Raw genomic sequence first — 17,542 nt, forward strand, 5'->3', positions numbered from 1 at the left:
GGGCTGGAGGATACTCTCATAAGAGACATGATGTCTGCGAGTTCAGGCAGAGTAACAGCAGAAAAATTGCTCAAAGAATCCCTGAGCGGGTGATCCACATCTAAAAAGGCAGGATTGGGGGTGATACCAGCTCTTATTAACTCCACCTTACCAGCAAAGTGCAAAAGAAACTTTTCACAATCAGCAGGGGCACAAGAAGAGGCAGGGTTAACTAACTGATCCACAGTCTTAAATAGGAATCTGGGGTTGTGCTGATGGGCAGAAATATCCTATTATAAAGGGGTAATAACTCTTTCATAGCCACAAAGTGGACCTGGAGACCAGATTTCTTCCATCTGTGTTCTGCTCTTCTGCATTTCCTTTTACAGCTTTGAATACTGTTATTTAACCATGGCTGTTTTCTAGTCTTTGACAACCAAATCGTTTGTTTTGGAGGAATCCGGAAACACATTCCCAGGAAAATTGAACAGTGTACAGAATTTTGAGGCACTATGCTCAGTAAGGGCACGTGTGTACTTAGAGCGGGATAAGGCAGTACTAGCAGCCTCTAATTCACAGTTAAAAACAATACATAGGTGATCGGATACAAACATGTCCCTGATTTCCACAGATGGAGTTTTCAGGCCCAGACTAAAGACTAGGTCTAAGGTGTGGCCACGAGAATGAGTTTGGCCAGACACATGTTGTAAGTTAAGAGTTAGTGATATTTAAAAAATCAGCAGCAAGAGCATTAGAAGAGTCATCAACATGAATATTAAAATTACCACAAAGAACAATTCTATCATAATTTAAAACAAGACTGGATAAAAATTTAGTGAGTTCCAACAAGAAGGAGCCAGCTGGTTTAGCAGGGCGATAAATAATATCAAATATGACTGGGAGGGGGCCACCAAGTATAAAACATGAGCACTTCAAAGGAGGAAAAATCTTTGCAAGCTATGAGGTTACACTTTAAATGCTTCCTATAGACAGTAACAAGGCCACCACCACGACCACAGTCCCTTGGGCAGCTACAGCTGTCATAATCTGGAGGGCACAATTCAGCCAGCTGATCACCAGGACATAACCAGGTTTCAGTTAAAAACATAAAATCTAAATCAGTAGAAGAGATAAAATCATTTAAAATAAATGTTTTGTTAGAGAGGGATCTTACATTGAGAAGATTTACAGAATGTAAATCCAAGAAAAGCTGATAATTCTCACATTGGAGAACCTGTGAACATAACATTTTTTGGCATTCTTGCTTGACTTATCTATTAACTGACTGGTCATTTCAGTACTTTGTCTGAGTTTGAAATAATCTGAATTACTGAAACATCTCTGTATTAACCTAAACATATTAGATCACTCACAGTGATTACACACACACTTCCATTTGCTGAAGTGAAGTAGACAGCAACTACAACTATGAGCGAGTCATCGGCTCCCCTCTGGTGGTCCCTTCATCTGCCCTGAACTTCTTTTTTCCCCTTCTCTCTGTGCGTCACTAAAAGTCAGCTAACATTTGGATAACGGTATAACAAAAGGCACCATTTAACTAAAATGTAGTTGATATTTATAGTAAATTCTTTACCTATTTATGCCATGCTTTCTCTTCTGTTGTGACTAATTTATTGATCAGTGTGCACTCAACATCAAATAACACACTTTTAACTGGTATAGCATTGAATATCTGGCTCACCCACAGTTAAGTTGTGCATTTGTGTGGGTATATATACACGTGTGCATGGGACACATTCAGACACAGGAGCCTCACAGGAATCCCATAACACTCCCAACTCCCTGAGTGGCTCATTTGTGCACTGTGGAACATTGTGGAATACCAGGCATATTTTATGATCCAACCTTCAGCCGGCTCCCTCTCTTTCTCCCAGTGTCTGGGTTTATTTGTGAAGCTAAGCCAGTCCTTCCCTCTTCGGCAGAATATTTAAACATTGCATTTTAGACATTTAGCTGATGCCTTTATTCAGAGTAACTTACAGTGAGTGGGTGCAGTATGCTGCTCAGGCGTATTTGGCCGAGGAATCAAACGTGAACTTGAGGCCATGAGATGATTTACACAACATGGTTTGTCACCGTGTGAGAAGTTTAGATTTCTATGTTGGTATACATTTATGTATATACTGTATGTGCATGTGTATACCCCCCACACCTTGACAAACAGGCCTACCACATGTGGTGCCGTGTTTTGACTGCCTGGGCAAACAAGGGTACAGCCGAGCTCGATGCCCGTGGCAAAGAGTTACTCTCGCCCACCCACTTGGATAAACTCACTGTAGTTTTTACCTCCTTGTTTTCACCCTCTAGTCATACATTTTTTGCTTCTCTCCATCTAAACCTCTTCAAATCTTTAACATTTCAACCTCCAGTTGCCTCTCTCATCGCTACTTGTCTTAAACACTCTCACCCTCTCTCTCTCTCTCTCTCTCTCATTCCATCTCTTCCTCTGCCTCCCTTCCTCTTTCTCTCTCTAGGTGTGGACTGCACAGAAGAACGCAGTTAAATTAGTGCTTTATCTGTCCTGCCAGCCAGCTGCATCTGCACACCCAGCCATGCCAAGCATTTGAGACACAATTGACCTTAAAAGGAAACAATAGCGGCCTATCAATTCTGCTCTGCCAGTCAAGGAATGGCTCACCCCTGCATGGGCAGGGTCCAGCTCACACACACAACACAAGGAAGTGTTTGGAAACTGAATGTTGAAACTGCTAGGAAATGAGAGAGGCACAGTACACCCAGTTAAGTATTTCTTGTTATTTTATAGGTGTATACTGTCTGTACAGGGCCGTAGCCAGGATTTTAGGAATACCAGAGTCATGAGCCTGATTCTCCCCAATGCAACCCTACCCATTTCATAAACTTTGACCAGACACTAAAACAGAGGTGTGTACAATTTCATTAATTTTTCTTTTAATATTTTATTTATTCAGGTAACTTAAGTTTATTCCCACCAGGAAGGTCTAAATGCTGTTTCAAAGCAATTCTGAAATTCTGGAGGGAAAATAATGAATTCTTTATTTATTTGTTGGCCTAAATGTAGTCAAATAGGGATATATTAAGTCGAAATAAGCTAATAAAGTACACACAATGAGTTTCACTTGCTGAATAAACCCCCTCCCCCAGCTCCATTTAAAACCCCCAAATTCCCAGAAAACATACACATAACCTTAGTGTCCTCAACATGTGTCTATTTTTAAAAAGTCAAGTTTTAGTGTTAATTTGAACTAACACAATATTTGTATGAGTTAATTCAAATGCAACCGTTCCAGCTTATCAAATGTGAGGATTTACCGTGTGTGATAGTAATTTGGACTGTTGGTTGGACAAAACAAACAATCTGAATATGCCATCTTGGGCTTTAGGAAATTGTGATGGGTATTTTTCCACTTATTTCAGACATTTTATAAACCAAACAATCATTTCATCAACAAAATAATAATAATTAATCGAGAATGAAAATAATTGTTAGTTGCAGGTCGTCTAAAACTCTGTGAGACCATCATAATTTAATGCACAGACCCCTAATGAATTAATTGATAATGTAAAATGCTTTGAAATCCCATTTGTTGCATTTCTTCGGCAGGCAGGCCCGTCTACATCTTGTTTATTCTAAATAGTGTATTTGACCTTTAGTGACTCCTCATATTTTGTAGTTTACATGCCGGGAGGTTTCCTATATTGCTGAACTGTGTAAGCCAACAAAGGTATTATGCGACATTGCTAGTCAACACTAATCTGTGTCATCATCAGCAGTAGTGTGTGTGTGTTGTTTGTGGAACAGGGAGGGCTGAAGCACTGTAAGTCATTAGATATTAGGACAGGTTCTGCAGGTTTGCAGTGAAGTTAAAGAGGTGGATGATTTTCCATCTGACAGCTCATCAGCTTGTAGAGAAAATTCTTACTCCATCTTGCTGCTCAGCTGGAATGCTAATAGCAGCAGGAGGAATTCTGTTCGCAGTCTTCAGTGGCACCAAATGAAAAATCTCTTGCTGTATTCTTCTCTGGTGTTCCCTCCTCCTTTCTTTTGTTAGCTCCTTCTATCTGCAACTTTCTGGATCTCTGCTTCCTGCCTCTCCCCATCTTTCTCCTCACTGTGTCGTCTTCTCTCTCTCTCTCTCTCTCTCTCTCTCTCTCTCTCTCTCTCTCTCTCTCTCTCTCTCTCTCTAGGCATCCTGTTCACTGTGTTTGATTTGGGCATTCCTTTCCTCCCCAAGCAGACAAAACAACCCCAGACTCTCTGAACTGCAATCCCCAGTGCGCACACATACACACTCTCTCCCTTCTGCTAATCATACACAGGAAATGGGCTCCCATGCAAACGAGGCCCGCCTGGCCAGTGGAACCTAGGATGGAGTTTCAGGCATTGAAACATTCTCCAGTGGAGGAAATTGAACATGATCTCTCTCTTCCCCCCTCTTTCATTCTCCCTCGTTTCCTCCCTTGTTTTACTCGACACGGTTCCTCTGCCCTTTTCTTTTGACACTCTTTTTTTCCACAGTGCATTTGAATGCATCCATTTTGCTGTGAAACATTGCCATTCAGACCAACTAACGGACACATACAGAGTTTCTCCTCCGTGGAAGCAATGATGAATATAACATCTTTACACAACCTTCCAACATATTGAGTTACGCAATATGTTGGAAGGTTGTCAGTTAAAATTAAAATTATTAAAACTTAAATGAGCATCTGTGCCCGCCAGGGTTGGAAGTAAACTTTTTTGTTCACCTGCACTGTGGCTGGTGGATTCCAAAATCAGCCACTTTCTCATTTTAACCAGCAGTGTGAAAAAAATCTATAAAATTCAAACAATAGGCTATTTTATTTAATTAGGTAAATATTTAAACTCTTAAGGAAAATACTGACATTCTTTTTCTCCCTCTCTCTCATACACACACATAATAAGCCTCATTTCCACCCAAAGTACCAGGAACTTTTATCCCCAGGAACTACTTTTCAAGGAACTAAAGTTCCTTCAGCCCATTGTGTGCGTTTCCACTGCAGTCTAAAGACCCGCAAAGATTAGGCAAATTACACCTATTAGGTTACACCCATCACACAGCTGTATAACTCTAATGTTTTATTAAACACATCACCTGCAATTCAGCATAAGGACCTTTGCTTATTTTTACCTATGAACACTCACCTGTTTTAAATACTGAGCTTACCGGTGTATAATAGTGAAATTGACAGCCACTACTTCCTCTGAGAGTTGTTACCATATTCTAATATTTACAAGCATAAGCATTCCTTGTCTTTTTACATATATAGTAGTATATACTTGTTTTCAGATACAGGAAACACTATACACACATTTAGTTCCACTATTTATTTATCTGCAGAAATATGAAAGTGCAAAATACAGTGTTTGTGTGCTTCAGCAGGAGACATGGGACGAGAGCTGCTGGTGGTCGCAGGAGTAAACACACTGGTCTGCAGCCTGCAGTTCACTCTACTCGTCCATTTCATCTGAAAAACATGTTGGGGGGAAAAAAACGTGTCTCACTGTGATGACATTAACAAGATATAATTTTGTACGATTGATTTAGCCAACAATTGTCTTAAGGAACATCACAATTCTATGGTTCCAGTACTTCTGAAAAGTACAACCCCCCGAGCAGGGACCTTGTGGGGGCTAAAATAATGTCCCCACAACTTAATTAAGACCCTGGCACTGAGTTTAACAGGTTGGTTTTGTAATGTTTCTTTACAAATGCATCACAAATAAAGAAACTGTTAGAAAAGTGACTGATGAATGAAAGGATGTTTTGCTGCCTTTTCATCTCTACTAGTTAAAGTTAGCTAGCTATAGCCTGCTGCTCAAAGGCTCCTGGTAGCTACCGGCAACTTTCAAGGAATGTTTTTCTGCATGTTACTCACTGCATGAGTTGCCGTTGTAAGACAACTTTGACCATTCCATTTGTTTTGACTAGATATATCTATCGAGGGCCAGGACAAGAAGTGCTAAATACACTAAGAACGATAAATACACAGAAACGTATCTCTGACATTGGTGCTGACGTGCACCGACAGATAATCACATCACATATTTAAACAGATTGTACAGGAACAGCGAGCTTCCTCATTTAGTACAATGCAGAGCATACTAATGTGTTTGTGACCTGTGACATTTTAGTTAAATGTCACAGGATATATCTTTTTGAACTCTATATGATTGGCAAAACAATACAATTATAACCAGCAGAGTCATGAAATAAAACCGTGGATTTAATTTAGCTTTTCACAATTTATTGAATCTTGAAATTATTAAAGGTTGCTGTGTTTTATTTGGAGTAAAAAGGAAGCTCTGATTTTTATTTTGAGCTAATGATTTTATTAGACATCTATATACATACCAAAAATACAGGAAGCATTTTGTAAGTTAAGTTCAAATTCAGCATTTTAAAAAATAAAGTAAAATAACATCAGATAATCAAGATATTAGGGCTAGAAAATTAGTCAGCATCATCGTAATTCTGAGCAAGGTGTAATTTTAACAAAAAAGTTTTTATTTACTCATAATGAAGAGATTGGCATACAGTGAAACACAGTTCATTGCTCGGAAAACAGGAGTTTGATTATTTTAAATCAAATCTTGATGCATGTAGAATGTAGCATGAATATGCTCATCAATCATCATAATGATTTCAACTACTGTATAAGTTCACAAGTTCTGTTCATGACATGTAAAGTGAATACAGTGTGCTGGAAATGACACTTGCTTTGGGGGGTGAAATGTTAACTGAGCAGACTCTTTGTTCAGAGATATAGACCCTAGAGGAAGTGCCACCTCACACTGTTTCAGTTTATTCTGCTGAGTAATGTAATGAATCCTCACCAACCTGACATGCTGTGTACATGAGGGAAGCGAGTGGGAGCGAGGGATGAGAAAGAGGCAGCTGTTTTCAGTTTTGTTTGGTTATGGGTTGGCTAACTATCTGAATGAACAGCTCTGACACACAGCAGAATTACACATTTGGTTTAGTGTAGAAGTGTTGTGGTGTAGCGTGAGAATGTCAGATGATTCAGCAAAACCTGTGTGCCGGTGTCATTCCACTGCCTTCATGAATTTAACATGACAGAGCTGAGAGCAGAGCCGCAGGGCTGTCTCCTTCCTGTAAAGAAAAGATGGAGGAACAAACGGATAGGATGACACAGACAGGAGTTGAGATTGGCAGGAGCAACTAAAAGACAGATTATTTCTGTCCATCAGTAGCTACTTACATGATCGAAGTGTCTTTGAGCACATCACCTGCCTCTGCGTGCTCAGTTATTTTAGCCTAAGTCAGGAGAGAACCCTCTTTCTGAACAGTTTAAAGATGAAATAGAAACTTTATTATTTTGTGGTTTTTGAGCTTAATTAGTTGATTGACAGACAATTTATCAGCAACAGTTTTGATAATCGATTCATCTTTAAAGTCATTTTTTTCAGCAGAAATGCCCAAAATCCAGTGGTTCCAGCTGCTCAAATGTGAGGATTTGCAGATTTCTTAGTCTTTTGTGGAGGTTAAATTGAAGATCTTTGGGTTTTAGACTGTAGGTTGGACAAAACAGTCAAATCAAAGACGTCATGGTATGAAAGGCCAAAGAGGCCATAAACACAGCTGACATTTGAAGTAACGTTGACAACATGTTGTTAACATGTCAGCCATGTCAGCTTATTGTTAACGCATGGAAATTTGACGAATTAGCGGCATTTTCCACTATTGTCTGACATTTTATAGACCAAATGATTCACAGATTAATCAAATAAAAAATCTGAAGATTTACTGATAATGAAAATAATTGTTAGCTGCAGCCCTACATACCTTTTTGTGCCATTTTAAAGAAAAACTTTCAGTCGTTTTGCTTTTTATTGGATATGATCAGCTAAAGAGAGACACGAAAGGGGGGAGAGAGGAGATTACATGCAGCAAAGAGCCCCGGGCAGAAATTGAACCCAGGCCGCTGTGGTTACATTGTGCGCACTCTCTACCAGGTGAGCTACTGAGGCTCCCCCCTTTGTGCCAGTTTTTACCATCTTTTTTTTCCATTTCCTCTTCCTCCTTGTTACAGTAAAAGTCCAAATGTACAGGTAACAAAACAACTTCAACTCAAGACCTTCTTACTTATTTGTTCTGGGGCTTTTAAATGTCTCACATGGTCTTCATCATCAGCAGATTGAGTTTGCTTAGCTGTCATGAAACTAAACTTTCCATAACTCTGAGCACCTCACCTGAGGACTTCTTAGCATAAAAGATGAGCTTGATAGTTCATTTTTTAATGTATGTTTTCTGTACCAGAGTGTCCTGTTGCTGCTTACAGTTAACAGGAATGTTCCCTTTCTCCTTCAGCCCTCCCTCCTCTTCATTTCTCCACTTCCCTCTCTCATCCTTTAAATTCAGTCCAGACTCAAGTCTTAAATCTGGATTCTCTGTGCTTAACCAAACATATGGAATGCTACTGTAGTGGAATGCTCCAAGTCTGGGTTGTTTGTGTGTGTGTGTGTGAGACCATGCACATGTTTTGAAGCAGATGAGAGCTCCTAGGATGATGATGATTATGATAATGGTGCATGTGTGTTTGTGTGTGTGTACCACCGCCTCCCCCGAGAACTGAATAGAGCCTTCTGTTGTCGTGGCCAAACACTGCTTGTCTGCTCATGCATGAGTCTATTGCAAAGCCTCTGAATGCGTCCCATATCTAAGCAGTTAGTTCATTCTTAGCCCGTTAGCTTGACTGTGAACGATCTCCCCTACAGTGACGGCTTTGTCAGCCCGGCCACAGGCTCGGGGCCTTGCCAACTGCCAAACATAACAATGGTGAAAGATGGCATGAGTGTGTGTGTGTCTTGATATTATGATGACCAGTGAGTCCAGTTTTACTAACCTTGTGCCCTGCTTGTGTGTTTTTAACTACAGGATGGAGACTTTGAGAAGAGGAGCTTAACGCGCGACAGACAAAAGGATGCATCCAGAATGTAAGTTATGCCTTCCTGTGTTTCGGGTAATGTTGATTTATGTAAGTTCTCTCCTGATTCTGCACAAGTCTGGGGCGTCTGCAAAAGTCAGAAAATTTAATTTAAATAAAAGGCCTTTAAAATGTCAAATCAAAATGTCTTAAATCCAGTAATAACAGATTTCTGCAGTGAAAAATGTACATATTACACATTACGTATTACCCTAAAGCAGGGTTTGTACAATATGCAATCTATGTACTTTACTCAAAGGAATAGTTAAACATTTTGAGAAATAATTAATTTGTCTCTCCGAGAGTGAGATAAGAAGAATGATACCACTTTCATGTCTATGTGTTAAGTATGGAGGTGGAGCCGGGAAGTGATTAGCTTAGCTTAACATGAAGGCTGGAAACAGGGGAAAACAGCTGGCCTGGCATTTACCAAAATTCAAAAATACGCCTACCAGCACTTCTAATCTCACACGTTGTATCTTGTTTGTTTAATCCGTACACAAGAAACTAATGTAAAAATGACAGTTTGTGGTTTTAGGTGGAGTTACGGAACAGTTCAGCCATCTTCCTAGTACTTCTTCTATACAGAGCATTTCCATTTATAGCGCTGCTTGTCTGGCAACTTTGATATGACGACAAGACTCCGGGAAGTCATTGTGCCTGGCTGTTGTTTGCCAAGAAATTACAGCACGTAACTCCATCTTTAATCTCAAACTATTGTTTTTAGGAGTATTTTTTACTTTAGAGATAGCCAGTCCAGCTGTTGCCCCGTGCTTCCAGCAGCAGGGTGAAAAAGCTTAGGATAATGCCAAGCTAATCTAATTGCCTCCTCGCTCCAGCTGTGTGCTCAACCCACAGACAGTGAGAGTGCTGTAGATCTTTTTATTTACCTTGCGGAAAGGAAGAAGTCCAATTCCCAAAATGTTGAACTATTCCTAGATATTTATTGATCTCCTGCTGTCCTTTTTCTTGTAGTGGCATTTATTGCTGTGTAAAACTTAAGAAGAAATTAAAAAGAAAACCTAGAGATACCTATTGATAGCTATTTGTGTGTGAGTGTGTATGTGTGTTTGCTTGTGTCCGGTCACCCAGTAAGGCAAAATCGATTCACAGCATTGATGATGTTCTGATTTTCAAATGTTTCCTCTGGCTCCCTTCACTTCTCCCTCTTTGTTCAGTCCTCCACCTCTCTTCTTGTTCTTCTCCTCATCCTCCTCCTTTGCCCACCTTTCCCCCCTCCCCCTCATCACCTCTTCCGCCCCTCCTCTGCTCTTTGTGAGTCTGTTTCCTGTTGGGCACAAATGCCGGCGCCGCACTTCCTTCCCTGTAGCCTGAAGTCACACAGGAGTGGCACACATACATATATGCTGTATATATTCTGTAACATTTGGGTTAGTGCATAAACATTCACACTGCTCTCAGGGACAGCAGCTGTCTCACCGTGTCTTACATGGCTGTCTGCTCACACATCAGTTTAAGGTCAATATGTGGCCAAGGCGTGTTCTGTGCGTCTTCACTGAGCTGTATTTACATGCGTTTATTATTCCGGATGCTAGTTCACATCCTGCTTGAGCTGAATTCATCCTAAATAGTCCGAAACTAACAAAGACCATGAAAACAGACAGTAAAACAGGAAAAGGAGCTTCTTATGTCAGTGTCCTGCCACTAAAGGCATTTCACACTTGTATTTAGGTTTCTCATAAGCAGGGGCTTGATTTTTTTTTTTTTAACAGGGATGCCATTGACTACATAAAGCAGTCAAGAATGATTCATACTAAAAGGAATAATTTGACATTTTGGGTAACACACGTATTCGCGTTCTTGCCAAGAGTTAAATGAAAGATAGCGTACAGACATAAGTGGTATCTATCTGTGGAGCTTGAGCCAGGAGACGGTTAGCTTAGCGTAGTATAAAGACTTTCAGCAGGGGGAAACAGCTAGCCTGGCTTTGTCCAAAGGTCATTTTTACACTATACAGTTTTTGTACGGGTTAAACAAACAAATATAGAGTGTTAATAAGTGAGCTTGAGAGCTGCTGGTGGGTGAAATGTTTTTTACCTTTGGGCAGAGCTTGGCTAGTTGTTTTTCCCCCTACTAATCTAACCAGGCTGTAGCTTCATATTTAGCATACATGCTTAAGAGTGGTATCAATCTTCTCACCTATCTCTGCAAGAAAGCGAATAAGCATATTTCCCAAAATGTCACACTTTTCCTTTTTAAAGTGCAACTATGCAAGAGCCTTTGTAAATATTTTTAAAATATGGGTGACATTTTATGGTGATTTTCTTCTGTCGTTTCTCCTGGTGGCACACTTCTTGTGTCTGTTCGGCTGTTGCTCTCAAATTGCCTAATGTAATCTTCTTATCTCCTTATTCCAAAGAAACCACTGGTGCTGAAAACAATGTCTCACTTCCCTCGCACTAGAGGTCATTTCAAAGGATATTTATTCATATCATAAATTCGAGCATCCTGTTAAGTGCACAAATATGTGCTCAGCTTATCATTTGTTTTTTCCTTGCCTTAACACATTTACAGTCTAACTGCTTTGCTTACTTACAGTAAAAGGACAGTCTGTAATAACTGTATGATTCAGTATGCCTCTATCTCTCCTCTGATATACAACTTCATCATTTTACCTCCTGCTACCTCTTCTGCTCTCTTCGTCTCCTCTTCCCTCCCTCCATCCTGCAGCCAGTGCTGCATTCCTGCTGCAGTAATCCACTCTGGCAGCTACCTGCTCTGCATTCTGTGGAGTCACTCCCTTCGTCTCACTCTCTCCCCCCTCCTTGTCTGTTTTTTCCCTCTCTATTTTTCTTTACCTTACCTTGCATTATTACATGCATTTTGCTCTGCACATTTGCTTCGTCTAAGCTGTTCTGCTCTCTCTCTCTCTCTTGCTCTCGCTCTCTTTTGCTCTCTCTCTCCCTTTCTCTGTGTTCTGTTTCTTCCTCATCAGAGAGCCACTGAGGTCTCCATTCAGCCGCAGCAGGCAGCTAATGCCAAGGCTCAGGCTGATGAAGCACTGCCAAGCTGTGTGTGTGTGCTCTGTGCTAGGATGGGAAAGCAGTGAATGAGCAGGATGTCAAGCAGCCAAGCAGAAGGTTGAAGGGCTGTATGTTAAGAGCTACTGATGTGTGTATGAATCGACAGTGTTTGTAGGCAGTTGTCGTTAGCCATGGGGGGGGTCCATCATCAGCACTGGAGAGTTTTATGATCAGCTGTCATCTCATCCTCTCTTAGGTACAGTGAGAAGGACATATAAATTGAGCAGGAAGGAAGGGGAATGGGGATGAAGGGCAAGGGAAGGAAACAGAAGAATGTAGCAGCAGAAATGGGGGGTTGGGGTGATATTTAAAGGTAGAGGTCACATGAAAGGGGGGATCACAGTGACAAGAGACTGATGATAAATAGAAGAGAAATCGAGAATGTGAGGAAAGAAAAGAATGAATAGTAATAAGATGTTGTGCTTGACCTTTATTGGAATAAAATGGCAAAATACACAATTGCTGACCTTCCAGTTCAATTTCACACTTAAGTAATTTCTTCAGTTGTGAGAAAACAGTGTTAAATACAAATGCACTGCCATTATTACATTAACTTTACATTATCATTGACAGCGTAGAGTTTACTACATGATTTCAATGCAGGTATGTGCCTTTTTGCCACAGACTTTTGCTTGATTTAGGTCCTTTACATTCTTTAACTCAGTACATCTGCGATGGGTATGTAAAGAATGGATGTGAGGTAGTGTTTTTGCTGTAAATCTCACCTCACTACTCTGATAAGACTGTTAATGCATTTGTGCACTCTGTGGCACCTGGCATATAGTTAAATTCTCACATTTTCAGTGTGTCTGCAGATGCTCTCTGCAGATGATACTCTGCGGATGCTGCAGACACAGTGTGTGACTCTTATCTTCTGACTGTAAATGAAGCATTACGTTTTGTAAATGTTTGTTTCACAGTGTGAGCATAGTGTAGCGTCAGGTTTTACTATTTAAAATTCAGCTAGAAAGCACTCAGTGTGTATCCTTGTTATATAAGTGTAGTAAGCAAGAGAAAAGCAGTTATGATTATTTTTGCCAATCTTGCAATGTTAAAAAATAGTCTAACTAGCCTAACGTTCCACCAGATTTCATTGAATTTTATAGGTTTTTGAGATACCTTGTTAACTCTCAAACAAACTCTCTCAGACAAACAAATCGCATAGGGTGGAGGTTATGGATTCGTATAAAGCAACAGATTTTGTCTGTCATTTTCAGTTCTTATCACTCTTAAGCTCTTTCTTAACTTTTGTCTGTCTCGCCTCATTCTTTCTCTGCCTGACTCATACTTATTCACACAGACTGTTAGTTACCCAGTCTTGACTCTAACAAGTGTCATCATGTTGTGATGTTTTCATGTTCTCTTATCAGTGTGAAACGGTGACACACACATTCCTTTCCGAGCAGTTCATCATTGCACACAATTGCACATATGTGTGTACAGTTTGTGCTGACGTCTGCTGATACCTGAGAACACTTGAACAGCTGTTAAGCATAGCTTTAAATAGGTAGCTAGTGTTGGTCCTGACAGAAACCTCTGTGTTAATGGGAGGTCAAAGAGTTTCTCTTCAGTTGAATTATTCAAAATGGTGCTCTTTTGTCAAAACAAGCTCACCACAAGGTCAATTTTGTGACATCACTTGAGGCAATTTTTCAGACTTTGCACAGCTCCCTCAGGAGCCTGTTTCTAGATTACCTCAAAAATATCTTTGGTGTTTGTGAACTACAATTTCTTTAACGATCAGCCAACATATATGCATATACAGATGAATCTACGTAAAGCTAATATTGGTCAATATGTTGGCACAGTGGATTTATTTACCAGCCAGAATTTTAATAGTTAAACAAACAGAGGTAGTTTTGGGGAGCTAAAATCCAGTCCAAATCCACTATTTTGTTACCTAACTTTTTATGTTTCATTTTCTTAACATTATTATTATATCAATCACCTGACAGTGTTTTAAATCGGCTTACACTACTTTTTTTTTCAGGATTTCTGTTACTGTCACTTCCATTATAGACATTAAGCTTGTTGTTAAAGTGACCTCTATTTCTTTTTCTCTCTCGCCCTCTTCTCTGATCACCCTCTCTAATCACATTCATCTCATATTTATCTCAATCTCATGTTAATGTCGTAGTGTGGTTGGACATTTACGTCTCCTACTGGAGTCTTCCTGTCTATCACTTCACAACTGGGACTTCCCGTGGTTTCAGATCACATACACAAACTGTGCATAAGTCAGTAGAGTTTAGTGACTCTTAAAGTCTGAAATTCTTAAGGTCTACATTTATGGCCTTGACAAATATTTGTTAGTTTTTTTGTGTGTATACAAATGGTAATTCTATATGTGAAACATGTTTTTTCATCGCAGCTGCACATGGCTTTTACTCATTACTCACTGAGCATAACAGATTTAGTGCATTTATTTCATTCAGCTTCCTGTCTGATCGTATACACTGTGCAGTCCTTAAGTAACTAACTAATTTGTTAAAGAAGTACTGCTCATTAAAATTTTATTGTCTTTCCCATATTTGAAGTATCCATGTGTTTTTGTTTTTTTTATCTGTACACAACAACCACACTATTTACCAACAAAACACCATTCTCATTTCCCCCATTGCATCGCACTGATGCAGTTCAGCTCCGTTCAGTTTGATTTAGTTTAACACAGTCTGCTCTCCTAATCAGGGCCTCACTCCTGTTTGCCCCAGTGACTTGTGTGGAGTGTTGTGCATGTTTACAGTGACAGTGACCTCTGACCCCAAACACAGAGGGCAGCAGGCTGAGGACATGTTGGAGCAGAGTTGGGAAATATTTCATGGAAACATGACTGCAAGTCACACGGGACATAAATTTGTGTGTTTACGACAATAGCAGGAGTATTGCCAAACTTGTGTTTGTTTGAACCCCTTATGCAAGTAAGCCCCACACAGATCCGGAAAGTATTGCATGTATTTAATTACATATAGTTTTGGTATAATGTATAAACCGTAGCAGTTACTAAGGTTTTAAACAATCAGCGAGGGGACATTTTAGTAATGGTCTGAGAATGGACACATAATTTTGGGCTAATATGTTTGAACTTGACGGTGGCTATTGTGTTGAAATATACAGTATACTGTAACATTGTCATCTTTGCAGTAATCACTTCTTTGGACATACTGAATATTTGCAGATGCTTCGCCTACTCCAAAAATGTACAAATTGAAATAGCAAATCAAAATGTGTTGCGCTGTGCTAATCTGTGCCAGAAAGTCTGAGTGTCAACACTATTACACCTGAAATGTATTCTCAGCAGAACATAAGTTTGACAAGAGTAGGAGGAGGAGATTGATGACAACACCTTCCACACATCTGTTGTAAGGCTCGTCAAGGGTCAAAAAGTTTGGACTGCAAACAGTTTTTTGGAGCCCATTTTTCTCCTGTTAAGATCAGGACTCACCGCATGATTGCGAGTCTAGTTGGATCCACTTGGGTATTAGGCATATTGACATTAGAGCTGAAATGATTAGTCAATTAATCAATCAGTCATTTGACACGAAAATAATGTGCAACTATTATAATAAATGATTTATTGTTAGTCATTTTTCAAGCAGAAATTCACAAAAAATCCATACTTTTACCATCTCAATTGTGAATATTTGCTACTTTTCTCTGTTTTTATATAATTTCAAACTGAACATCTTTGTTTTTGGACTGTTGGACAAATAAAACAATACATTTGAAGATGTCACTGTGGACAGTTTTCAGTATTTTATTTATATAATTAATCGATAATGAAAATCATTTGTTGCAGCACTAATTGATGCACAGGCCTCAGACCAACAGCAGTACAACAGGACCCTACCCAACCCGATTAGATTAAATATAAGTTAGACTGGGTCACATCTTGATTACTAGGAATGGAGGGGACCCATGAAGGCCTCTAATCTGTATTATCACCTGCCATGCCAGTTTTGGACAAGTGTTCAAACAGGGAGGTACAGTACTGGAAGGATGCTAGAAGTAGCATTGAAATGTAGAGAGAAATGTAGTAACCTTTAACCTATTTTGGTGAGCATCCATCCATCCAAGACACTGAATCCCTCCCTGCCTGCCCTGTGTGATATTCTGTGTTTCTATCAGAGCGGATTACATTTAAGTTGCTCCAGATTTCCTTGGCTGCAGATCTGCCTGAGGACTAGCTAGCAAGTGACTGGCTAGTATTTTCGGTTGCTTCCGTTTTTAAATAGAGCATCTAACATCCTTCCCCTGCTCTGCTTCTTGGTCGCAGCAACAGTGACTGTTGCATGTAATCCTGTGTGTAGTGCTGATTTCTGATCAAGAACATGTTCTAGTTTACTGCTTTGCCACCAAGATCAGGAGCTGAGCCGAAAAGCTCTGAGGGCTTTATGTTTGATTCAACCTCATCAAAGCTACATCCGCAATTAGGTCATAAACAATGAAACCAAAAATGTAGTGTATGTGTGGAACCATATTCTTGCATGAAAGCTGACAGGTCAGACACTGTCCTCTGGCTTTTCTGTCTCACCCTGCCATGAGTGTCTTACCTTGTCTACCAACCTTCTCTGGCATTTCTCATCCCCCTCCCCATATTTCCCTTTCTCATCTTCTTAATGGGGTTTTAAGCCCCAGCAACAAGACTTGATGTAGACAGACAGGCAGAGGGGAGGAGAGACCTAGAAAAGGCTCTGTTACTATGTTAAGACCTGAGAGAGGACTGTAACTTTCCAGCCAAGCTTTCAAACTAAATCTGACCATGATGTTTACATAAATGTTTGTCATTAGGATAACCTTCATCCAAAGCTTTACCTTTGAACTCACTGGCTTAAGGGTGTGTCACATTTTACCTTATCTCACTTTCTTTTTTGGAATACAGAATAATAGTGCATTGTGATTGAGATTTACAATCATTTTATGACTCTGTGTGTGTGTGTGGGGGGGGGGGTGCGCATGTGTCTGTGCGCATGCTTTTATTGCATCAATAAAAGTTTTTTTTGGGAGCTTGCAAATGTCTTTGCCGACAGCCTCTGCTATTTTTTATCCTACACCTGTACCCAACTTGGGATGGTTGTGCACATTATCCATCTTTTTTGCAACTTAGTTATTACAATGTGAGAACTTCCTATAAACTCTTTATTTTTAATGGGGCTGCATTTATAGATTAATCTGGTGAATATTTTTCTCAATTGATTTGTCTTTAGAATGTCAAACTGTGAAAAATACCCCCCACAATTTCCCAGAACCAAAATAAATATTCAACATTCAACCCAAAGATGTTCAGTTTACTATCATGGAAGACTATCATTAACATGATTGTTGCAGATTAATTTTCTTTCAATCGATAAATTGTTTCAGCTCTAATTTCTAATCTGTTGTGTATATACTCTGATTAACAGTTTATCTGTAATTGTCAGACTTGTCCTGATGGGGTAAACCCCATGGTTTGTAGTCCAAAGACTTTTTTAAATATAAAGAATAGTTATTTTCACATACTATTGATGTCTGACCAATTCAGACAACAACTTTCTTACCCAACAATAGACGTT

At 39.7% G+C, this 17,542-nt stretch overlaps 1 protein-coding gene across 2 annotated transcripts in view; it reads left to right on the forward strand.

Moving 5' to 3' along the window:
- The window catches only part of luzp1 (leucine zipper protein 1), a 54,380-nt gene that overhangs the window by 13,319 nt on the left and 23,519 nt on the right, over positions 1-17,542 (forward strand). For both annotated transcript variants that reach the window (XM_044166580.1, XM_044166579.1), the window contains exon 2: positions 8,901-8,959. The gene's annotated coding sequence lies outside the window, so the exon portion shown is untranslated. The remainder of the gene's footprint in view (positions 1-8,900; positions 8,960-17,542) is intronic.

The sequence above is a fragment of the Siniperca chuatsi genome, linkage group LG15 (genome assembly GCF_020085105.1).
Source record: "Siniperca chuatsi isolate FFG_IHB_CAS linkage group LG15, ASM2008510v1, whole genome shotgun sequence".
Classification (NCBI taxonomy): Eukaryota; Metazoa; Chordata; class Actinopteri; order Centrarchiformes; family Sinipercidae; genus Siniperca; species Siniperca chuatsi.